Source organism: Ornithorhynchus anatinus, chromosome 9 (assembly GCF_004115215.2).
Source record: "Ornithorhynchus anatinus isolate Pmale09 chromosome 9, mOrnAna1.pri.v4, whole genome shotgun sequence".
Classification (NCBI taxonomy): Eukaryota; Metazoa; Chordata; class Mammalia; order Monotremata; family Ornithorhynchidae; genus Ornithorhynchus; species Ornithorhynchus anatinus.
The window spans coordinates 23,908,028-23,917,898 of NC_041736.1; positions in this window are offsets into that span (position 1 = coordinate 23,908,028).

Here is a 9,871-nt window from a genome sequence, read left to right on the forward strand (position 1 = left end):
CCTAGATTCTAATCCCGGCTCCTCCACTTGTCTGCTGTGGGACCTTGGGCGAGTCGCTTCACTCCTCCAGGCCTCAGTTACCTCATCTGTCAAATGGGGAGTAAGAGCGTGAGCCCCATATGGGGCAGGGACTGTGTCCGATCTGACCAACTTATAATCTACACCAGCGCTTAGTACAGTGCCTGACAATAATTGTGGTATTTCTTAAGCGCTTACTGTGTGTCAGGCACTGTACTAAACACTGAAATAAATACCAGATAAGTGGGTTGGGCATGGTCCCCGTCCAACCGTAAAGCGCTTAACAAATACCACAATTCCCACACTATTAGGTTTCTGATTGCAGACTGTCAGGCCCGCTCTCCTTTCTTCCTCTCATCTCGGTCTCCTTCTGCTCGATGTCTTCTTCATTCTTCATATGACCTGACCTGCTCGTATCCACCCCAGCGCTCATTACAGTGCCTGGCACACAGTCAGCGCTTAACAAATACCAGAATTACGATTACAGTACCGCGATAAACAGATACATCCCCGCCCACGACGAGTCTAGAGGGGGAGACAGACATTACTACCAATAAAAACCCTCTGTTTTCCACCTCCGCGACCCCATCGTACTTACGTAGATATCTGGAATTTATTTATTTATATGAATGCTTGACCTTGGTCACTTTACTTCTCCTGTCCCGGTTTCCTCATCTGGAAAATGGAGATAAAACATCTGGGCTTCCTCCCTCTTATATCGCGAGCTTGAGGGACAGGAACTGTGTCAAATCTGCTGATAGCGTGTCTAAGATACAGTGCTTGACTCATAAGGAGCGTAGGCAAACACCACAGTTACAACCAAGGTGAACTCATTGGAGTTTTATTGCTTTTCCTTTTTTTTTGTATTTGGCATTTGTTAAGCCCTTTCTGTGTGCCAGCCGCTCTATTAAGCACTGGTGTAGATATAATAATAATGTTGGTATCGGTTAAGCGCTTACTATGTGCAGAGCACTGTTCTGAGCACTGGGGCAGATACAGGGTAATCAGGTCGTCCCACGTGAGGCTCACAGTTAATCCCCATTTTACAGATGAGGTAACTGAGGCACAGAGAAGTGAAGTGACTCGCCCACAGTCACACAGCTGACCTCTGACTTCCAGTGGCTCTTTCCACTGAGGTTGGACCCAATCCACGTGCCCCTTGGAGCTCACGGTCTTATCCCTCATTTTACGGATAAGATATTGGAGGCACAGGAAAGTTAAGTGACTCGCTCAAGGTCACACAGCGGGTAAGTAGCAGAGCTGGGGTTAAAACCCAGTCCTTCTGGCTTCCAGGCCTCTGCACCGTCCATTGGACAACTTTGCTTCTCTCTCTGAGTTTCTCTCTCTGAAACGCTCCTCAGCCCAGGGGCTCGGAGACGTCATACGGACTTTATGTCAAACACAATCTTCTTGTCTCACCAGATTCTGTTCAGTTACTTTATACGGCCATTTGGCCAAACTCTCACACCAGGTCAGAGTGGAAGGATTTGGAGACTCGCCCCTGCCCGACGGGTGAGTCAGTGCTTAGACCGGGGCAGAGAAATGGACGTCGACTCCGTCCTCTGCTCCAGGCTGCGACCGAGGTCGCTTAAAACTGCCTCGGACCTCTTGGAGCTGAAAAATATTTGTCTGGGCACGTGCCCCTCCCTGGACGCGAGCATCACGCTCCGCTCCTCGGCGTGCGGAACCGACTGACCTCCTCCCTGGAATAACGCTTCGGGAAAAGGAAGGCGGGAAAGCCAGCCACCGACTCCTAGAAATCAACGGCGGCGACGAGGACATTTGGGTCGGCCCCTCTCCTCGCGGGAGGTTCGTCTTCGCAGTTCTCGCTGAAGAGGCAGCTGAGCCGAGACTGCCGTTCTCCCGGATCGGCACGTCGTTTCCCATGGCTCCCTCCCTTCCCGGCCCACGGGATGAATCATCGGCCCAGCCTCCCCAAAGGCCTGATCCGAGGGCGAACGTGCCTGAGTCAGTCGGTCTAGACGGGGCAGGGAACTGCTACCGCCGCCTGACCTTTTATGGATTTTCCTCCCTCGGACAGGCCTCAGACCATAACGGTGTGAGCACATAACGTGGATCACGTAGACGAGAAGCGGCATGGCCTAGCGACAAGACCACGGGCTCGGGAGTCAGAGGATCTGGGTTCCAATCCCCGGCTCCGCCGCCTGTGGGCTGTGTGACCTTGGGCAAGTCACTTCACTGCTCTGGCCTCAGTTACCTCACGCGGAAAATGAGGATTCAGCCTGAGAGCCCCAGATGGTCTGTGGGCTGGGTCCAACTTGATTACCTTGTATCTACCTCAGCGCTTAGAACAGTGCATGGCGTACTGTGAGCGCTTAACAAATACCATCATCATTATTATTATTATCTCTCCCCGGGCCCTCCCCCCGACCCCTTCCTCAATTTTCATCCTAGCTCCATCCCATTTGAAGAAACTTTAATGGCCCTAAAAGTGAGAAAGAAGCTATTGACTACCAGGGTCCCGATTGGACGGGCAAACAACAACCTGGAAAAAATGAGTCCCAGAGAAGGACTGTTCTGGGAATATCCCGAACGGGCCTCGCTGATGGTTATTTGGAATTAAAATTCAACTGACTCTGATTCTCAGATCGGGGAGGGGAAGGTGATGAAGCAGCGAGGCCTAGTAGATAAAGCACAGGCCTGGGTTCATTCATTCATTCATTCAATCGTATTTATTTAGCACTTACTGTCGGCAGAGCGCTGTACTAAACGCTCGGGAGAGTACAGTACAACCATAAACAGTCACATTCCCTTCCCGATCCCAGCTCCGCCGACTGTCTGTTATGGGACTTTGGGCAAGTCACGTAACTTCTCTGTGCCTCAATTACTTCATCTGTAAAATGGGGATTAAGACTGCGAGCCCCATGTGGGTCAGGGACTGTTTCCAACCTGATTAGCTTATAGCTCTCCCAGTGCTTAGAACAGTGCTTGACACATCATAGACGCTAAACAAACACCAGCGTTATTATTATCTCCATCTCTTTGTTTTTGGGAAGCTGGGCTGAAAATGAGACGACTTTAACGATCATCTTGGAGTCAGAAGTGAATGCGAGATTAGTGTTTTTTGGAAGTCTATACAGCCGCTAATCTGAAAGGCTGCACTTACCCTCTCCCACCTACAAGCCTCAGGAATTACTTTGGAGTGTAAACTTTGAATTATCGTAATATGAGCCCGTTCTAGCATTTGGGAATGAAGGGCTTCTTCTCAAATTTCCAAATCAACGTCGGTGGCTCTTTAGATGAAGCCGCTGACCCAAACAACACCCAGTTGAGTCTGCTGAGTGACCTCGGGTAAGTCACCTAGGTTCTCGGCGCCTCAGTTGCCTCATCTGTAAAATGGAGAGCTAACAATAGTGATGGTATTTGTTAAGCATTTACTATGGGCCAAGCACTATTCTAAGTGCTGGGATAGATACAAGGTAATCGGGTTGTCCCATGTGGGGCTCACAGTCTTAATCCCCATTTTACAGATGAGGTAACTGAGATCCAGAGAAGCGAAGTGACTTGCCCCAAGTCACGCAGCTGACAAGTGGCGGAGCCGGAATTAGTAACCCACGACCTCTGACTCCCTAGCCCGGGCTCTTTCCACGAAGCCACGCTGCTTCTCCACATGGGGCTCACAGTCTCATTCTCCACTTTACAGATGAGGTAACTGAGGCACAGAGAAGTGAAATGACTTGCCCAAGGTCACACACCAGACAAGCAGCAGAGTCAGGATTAGAACCCACAACCTTCTGACTCCCGGGCCCGTGCTCTATCCATTATGCCTTGCAGAACTGGACCCGGGGAGCTTAGCGGCAGGGACGGCGCGGGGGACAATGAGCTGGACTCTCGCTCTGTAGGTCAAACAGACTACAACACTGTCAAATGTCTCGGGGTACGGGAGAAGGAATGCAGATCGCGAGACCCCATTTTTCTGTGATGGCTTATGGAAATCCAGGTGATCAGAGTCAGTGCAATTCAAAAATATCCACACATAAATAGGGAAATTATGCAGACATATACATTTGGACGGCACAGACTATGGAATCACCACACCTTCAGGGAGCTTGGGCTAATCGCAGGTTGAAATGAAGCCATTTTTAAGCATCCCGCTTGAAATTTTGAAACTCATCTCTGGAGAAGTGCTGAATGTTGAAATGACCAAGGTCTCTCCCCGCACCCACTCGCTCATCCCCGCTCGGTCCCTGGGGGAGACTGGGATGGACGGGATTCATTTGGGAAATGACACCAGGAGGAAAGGCAAACCCTGCTCTTAGGAGAAACGCATTTATCAAGAGCTTTTTGGGGCCTCCCCGCCTCTCTCGGTGCTTTGAACTTCTTGCCTCGCCAAGTTCTAGCAGTTTAGCGTTAACCGAATCTTCCTGGAGCCCCGAGAAAGTCAGACTGGCAGTTTTGGGCTTTCTGAAAGGACCAGAATTCAGCAGCGCGCAATTCCCTCCTTGTACCGTCGCGGCTTTGGGATTCCGATACAAACGGAAGGTTTTCGGGGCTACTGTAGCGTCCGACCTCGTCTAAGAGCTGGGCGTCCCGGGCTGATCGTGTAATTCACATTTCTGGAGCAGTTTTGCCAAACCCACCCAAGTGGGATTCTTAACGGGGGAGGTGGCGTCGGTCCAGAAGCCCCAGGAGCAGTCGGACCACAACCCCCCACTGCCCCCCGCTTAAGCAGCTTGGCCTAGTGGATAGAGCAGGGCCCTGGGAGTCGGAAGGACCTGGGTTCTAATCTCAGCTCCGCCACTTGTCTGGGGTGTGACCTTGCGCGAGTCACTTCACTTTTCTGTTACCTCATCTGTAAAATGGGGATTAAGACAGAAAAAACCCCATGAGGGTCTGGGACTCTGTCCAACCTGAGTAGCCTGAATCTACCCAGCGGTTAGTACGGTGCCTGGCACATAGGATGCGTTTAAGGAGTACCTTAACTATATTATCAGAGGATCGTCACCGGACCCACATCAGACCTTGCAATAGAAGAAGGTGCAAATGTGTCTGGAGAAACCTCTAATTCTTTGGGGTCCACAGACCGACGGGGTAAGGGTTTCGCCCTGCCTCCGCGCTCCCTGATGTCGGGAGGAGCAATTCCACGTTGGACGGGGGAAGAATCGCACCTGCCCCTTGGAGAACGTCTCAGGAAGGAGGCCAGGAAGGAGATGGCAAAATTGGAGAATTGAAAAGTGACGTTAGGAAACCTATTCTCTAGGGCAGTAACGATGGCGGTCAGTTTTATTACTAGCCACCACCCAGTTCCCCGTCTCCCTAAACGGAAAATCTCCTTCGCTGTTAATGGGGGAATGGGAAAAACGGATCACTAAGGAAGTCTGAAAAACATCTTCCAACTGGGAAAACTACGTCATGTGCTCGAGCGGATGATCGCAATTAACCATTTTTTTCTAACTCACATCAACATCAAATCCCCCACATGCAACGTCGTCATTACCATTTCGGCCCAAACGGTCTTAATTCAAATACTTTCATTCATTCATCCAATCAATCGTCTTTATTGAGCTCTTACTGCGTGCGGAGCACCGTGCTAGGCCCTGGGGAGAGTACAACACAACAATAAGCAGACAGGTTCTTTGCCCACACAAGCTTATAGTCTAGGGGGGAGACAGACATAAATATATATATATATATATATATATATATATATATATATATATATATATGCTACAGTGCTTGGTTTATGCCAATGCCCCCAACACTTTTTTCCTTCCTTTTGGATGACTAGAATGAAGTATCCTCACGTGGGGTGGAAATGATGAGCAAAGCAACTATTCCACTTGAGCTTTAACCAAGTCTGACTGAAACGGGACAGGCTGGAGGATCTGAATGGAAGTCCTCAGTAGAGGAAAATGGGAAGGTCAAGAAAAGAAGTGCGGCATCCAACTGGTTAAGAGCTTCACGGGAAAGTTTGGAAGTTGGGCTTAGTTTATCGAGCTTACTTCCAACGACGGGAGTTACAGGTTCAGCTGAGAAGCGATTTGGCGACCTCTCTCAACTTTAATTGGGGTGAATTAGCTTAAAGTGCAAAACTAAAATCTTCACCAGGGTGATTTTAAAACCTCAGCACGTGGGCAAAAAGTCTGCAGAGAATAGTTGGGGAGTGGAATGATTCGAGAGCAGATTAGAGTCGGGAAGGGTGTCGAGTCATAGAACGGTCTATAAGGAGAAAGTGAAGCGTTTTCAAAGTTTTGGAAAATGACCGCATCGCACATGAATGTAAGAAATCAAGTGCCAGGAAACGGCTCCCACGTTATAGCTCCGGCATGCTATTTTAAATTTTACAATAAATTTTACAGTATAAGTTTAAGAATGAAAGGCTGCAAGGGCTTTCCGAAACGAAAGCTAAATTCAACCAAATTCAGATCGAACGGGAGAATCACTTCCACGCCAAGGTGAAAAGAGACGGATTGAACCGAGAAGCAAAAATTCCTACCGTTCTCCGGTTTACAGGCACCCCAAAACCTGGAATGGACACGAGGACAGATGTGGTGTCTTCCAGCAGAGCCGTCTAATCCGGCCATCAATCGTATTTATTGAGTGCTTTCTGCGTGCACTTTTTAGAAGCAGCGTGGCTCAGTGGAAAGAGCACGGGCTTAGGAGTCGGAGAATGTGGGCAAGTCACTTACCTTCTCTGGACCTCAGCTTCCTCGTTTGTAAAACGAGGATTAAGACTGTGAGCCCCGTGTGGGACAACCTCATTACCTTGTACCTACCCCAGCGCTTAGAACAGTGCTTGGCACCTAGTAAGAGCTTAACAAATGCCATTATTATTATTATTAATAAGCACTTGGGAGCACAACATAAGAGAACTAGCCTACAATGAGCTCACCGTCTAGAGGTGGAGACAGACATTAAAATGAATTACGCGAATGGATTCACTGTTGCTAGCATTGATTTTGTCATTTAAATTTCCACTAAGGGCAACTGAAATATTTTATAAATGTACATTTCTCATAACACAGGATAAAATACATTGGAAAGAAAGCCCCCTAAGTAGAGCACACCTAAAGTCTGTACGGTGGACATTAATGTCCTGAAGGGTAGCGTGTGGTTCTTCCGATTCTCCCGGTTCTCTTCTTCAAACGCCGCGGGGTCGTTTCCGACCCATAGCGACTCCATGGACACCCCCCCTCCAGAATGTCCCACCTTCCGCCGTAAGGTCGTTCCTGTGTGTGTATCCAGAGTCTTCTCGGTAAAGATACGGAAGTGGTTTACCACTGCCTTCCTCGGTACAGTAAAACCTTGGGTCTTCTGGTGCGACGCTTCTGGTGACTTTTAAAGTCGAACTGGGAACAGTTCTTTCTTGAACCATTTTTCAAAAGCTTTAAATTCCACCCCGGAAACATTATCCTGAAACTGGAGCTCTGACCCCTCCCGGCATTCGTCCCGGTTTAGCTCCCAAAAGGACGAGGAGCTGAGCGATAGCCGGTTCAGGGGGCCTAGTTTTCTCAGCTCTAAAGTGGGACCAGAAAATCCCAGGGGATTTTCATGGATAACTGCCAGGGCAGCTTCTATTAACTAAAGATAAGGAGATGAAGATGATACAGGCACGGGCTGGCTTATTTTAGTTTCACCAGCATAAAATGAGGAAGAAAAAGGTAAGAGGAATACCGGATAACCGAAGAACCGTTAGAAAGGATAGGGATTATGGCAGAGGACAGGACGTTCCGGAGAAAGTATATCCATGGAGTCGCCGTGAATCGGAAATGACTCGACAGCACTTAATAATAATAATAATAAAGGTAAGAGGAAAGCAGAGGATTCTTGATGAATGCCACTGTTTATGGTTATAATATACTTTCCCAAGTGCTTAGTACAGTGCTCTGCACACAGTAAGCGCGCAATAAATACGACTGAATGAACGAATGAAAGTCTACAGACCACCGCCTGTCATCTCTACTGACTGCAGGAGCAGCATACATAACGGATAGAGCATGGGCCTGGTAGTCGGACACGGGTTCTAATCCCTGCTCCGCCACTTGTCCGCTGTGCGACCCTGGGCAAGTCACTTCACTTCTCCGTTACCTCATCTGTAAAATGGGGATTAAGACCGTGAGCCGGATGTGGGACAGGGACTGCGTCCAACTCGATTTGCTTGTATTTCCCCCGCTACCCAGCACTTAGTATGGTGCCTGGCAGATGCTAAGAGCTTAACGCTCATTATTATTATTAATAACAATTATATCTCTAAGATGATCGGCAGTTCACGTCAATTTAGGGGCCATCCCCACCCCCTCCCCAGATGCCCCTCTCCGGGAGCTGGACTCCGGAGGAGCTGCCGCTTCGTGCGGGGGAGGGTCTCTGGTGACTCGGGAAGGCGACTGCAACTTTCCAGAATCCCGTTCACCAGGCAAGGAGAGGTTCCTTAGAGCACGAAGCCCAGGTCTGCCCTGACACAAGCCTTTCCACATGGCTAACGTTACCCAAGGTGAGCAAAAATGACAGTTTCAGGTTATCCGAGCCAATTTTTCTTCCAGTTAAGGCCTCCGGACTCAGAAAGGAGTGGCTATATTTAGTGGTGGATTTTTCGTGAACCAGGAAGTCGTCAGGAGTCACGAGTTATTGATGTCATTACGACCCATTCCCAGTTAACATCTGAAAGCTCGGTACTCCTATTAACCGTAGTCGGACTATGTTATACAGAAAAAGCACAGCTGATTAAACATTCTTAACAGTGGGTGGAAGTTAACTTTTAACTCTCGCTGGACCTGCTTTTCACCCGAGGTGACAACTCCCTACGACCGAGACAAAAGAGGCCTACGACGACGACGAAGGCTAACGAAAGAATTGGGAATTCACGGCAGGTTTTCACCATCCCACCCCAGTGTGGATCGCCAAACCCACTATTTCCGATTTGGAAACTGCTTCCAAAGTCACCGATGTTTTAGTCGGTAAGATTTACGGACCACGGGGATTACCGGCATTTAAATTCCGACGAGGGCGAGCCTCGTGGAAAGAGCCCGGGCTTGGGAGTCAGAGGTCATGGGTTTGAATCCCGACTCTGCCCCTTGTCAGCTGTGTGACTGTGGGCAAGTCACTTCACTTCTCTGTGCCTCAGTTCCCTCATCGGTAAAACGGGGGTGAAGACTGAGAACCTCAAGGGGGACGACCTCATTCCCCTGTATCTCCCCCAGCGCTTAGAACAGTGCTCTGCACATAGTAAGCGCTTAACGGGTACCAACGTTATTATTATGTCTTTCCCTGCAATTAAAACTAAGCGGGGATGTCTTTTCCTTGAATTCATGCAAAACACAGAAAAAGCATTTGACGTTTCCAAATCGCTTTAAAGTGGGCCCAGAGAAGCCCCAGGGTCCTAGTGCCCCGGGCTATTTTCGATCGGTCGGTTTGTCCTTCATTCAATAGTATTTATTGAGCGCTTACTCTGTGCAGAGCACTGTACTAAGCGCTTGGAACGAACAGGTCGGCAACAGATAGAGACGGTCCCTGCCGTCTGACGGGCTCACGGTCTGATCGGGGGAGACGGACGGACGAGAACGATGGCGATAAATAGAGTCGGGGGGAAGAACGTCTCGTAAAAACAACGGCAACTTCAGTCAGTCATACTTATTGAGCACTCGGGAGAGTACGGTCTAACAATTTTCAGCTGCGTTAGCAACTTCTTTAGGGGGTCCAGCCCAAGATTCCCCCAGTAATGATAATTATGGTATTCGTTAAGCACTTACTCGGGGCTAGGCACTGTACTAAGCGCTGGGGTGGATAGGAGCGAATCGGGTTGGACACAGGCGCTGTCCCAGATGGGGCTCACTGTCTCCAACCCCGTTTTACAGATGAGGGAACTGAGGCCCAGAGAAGTGAAGTGCCTTGCCCA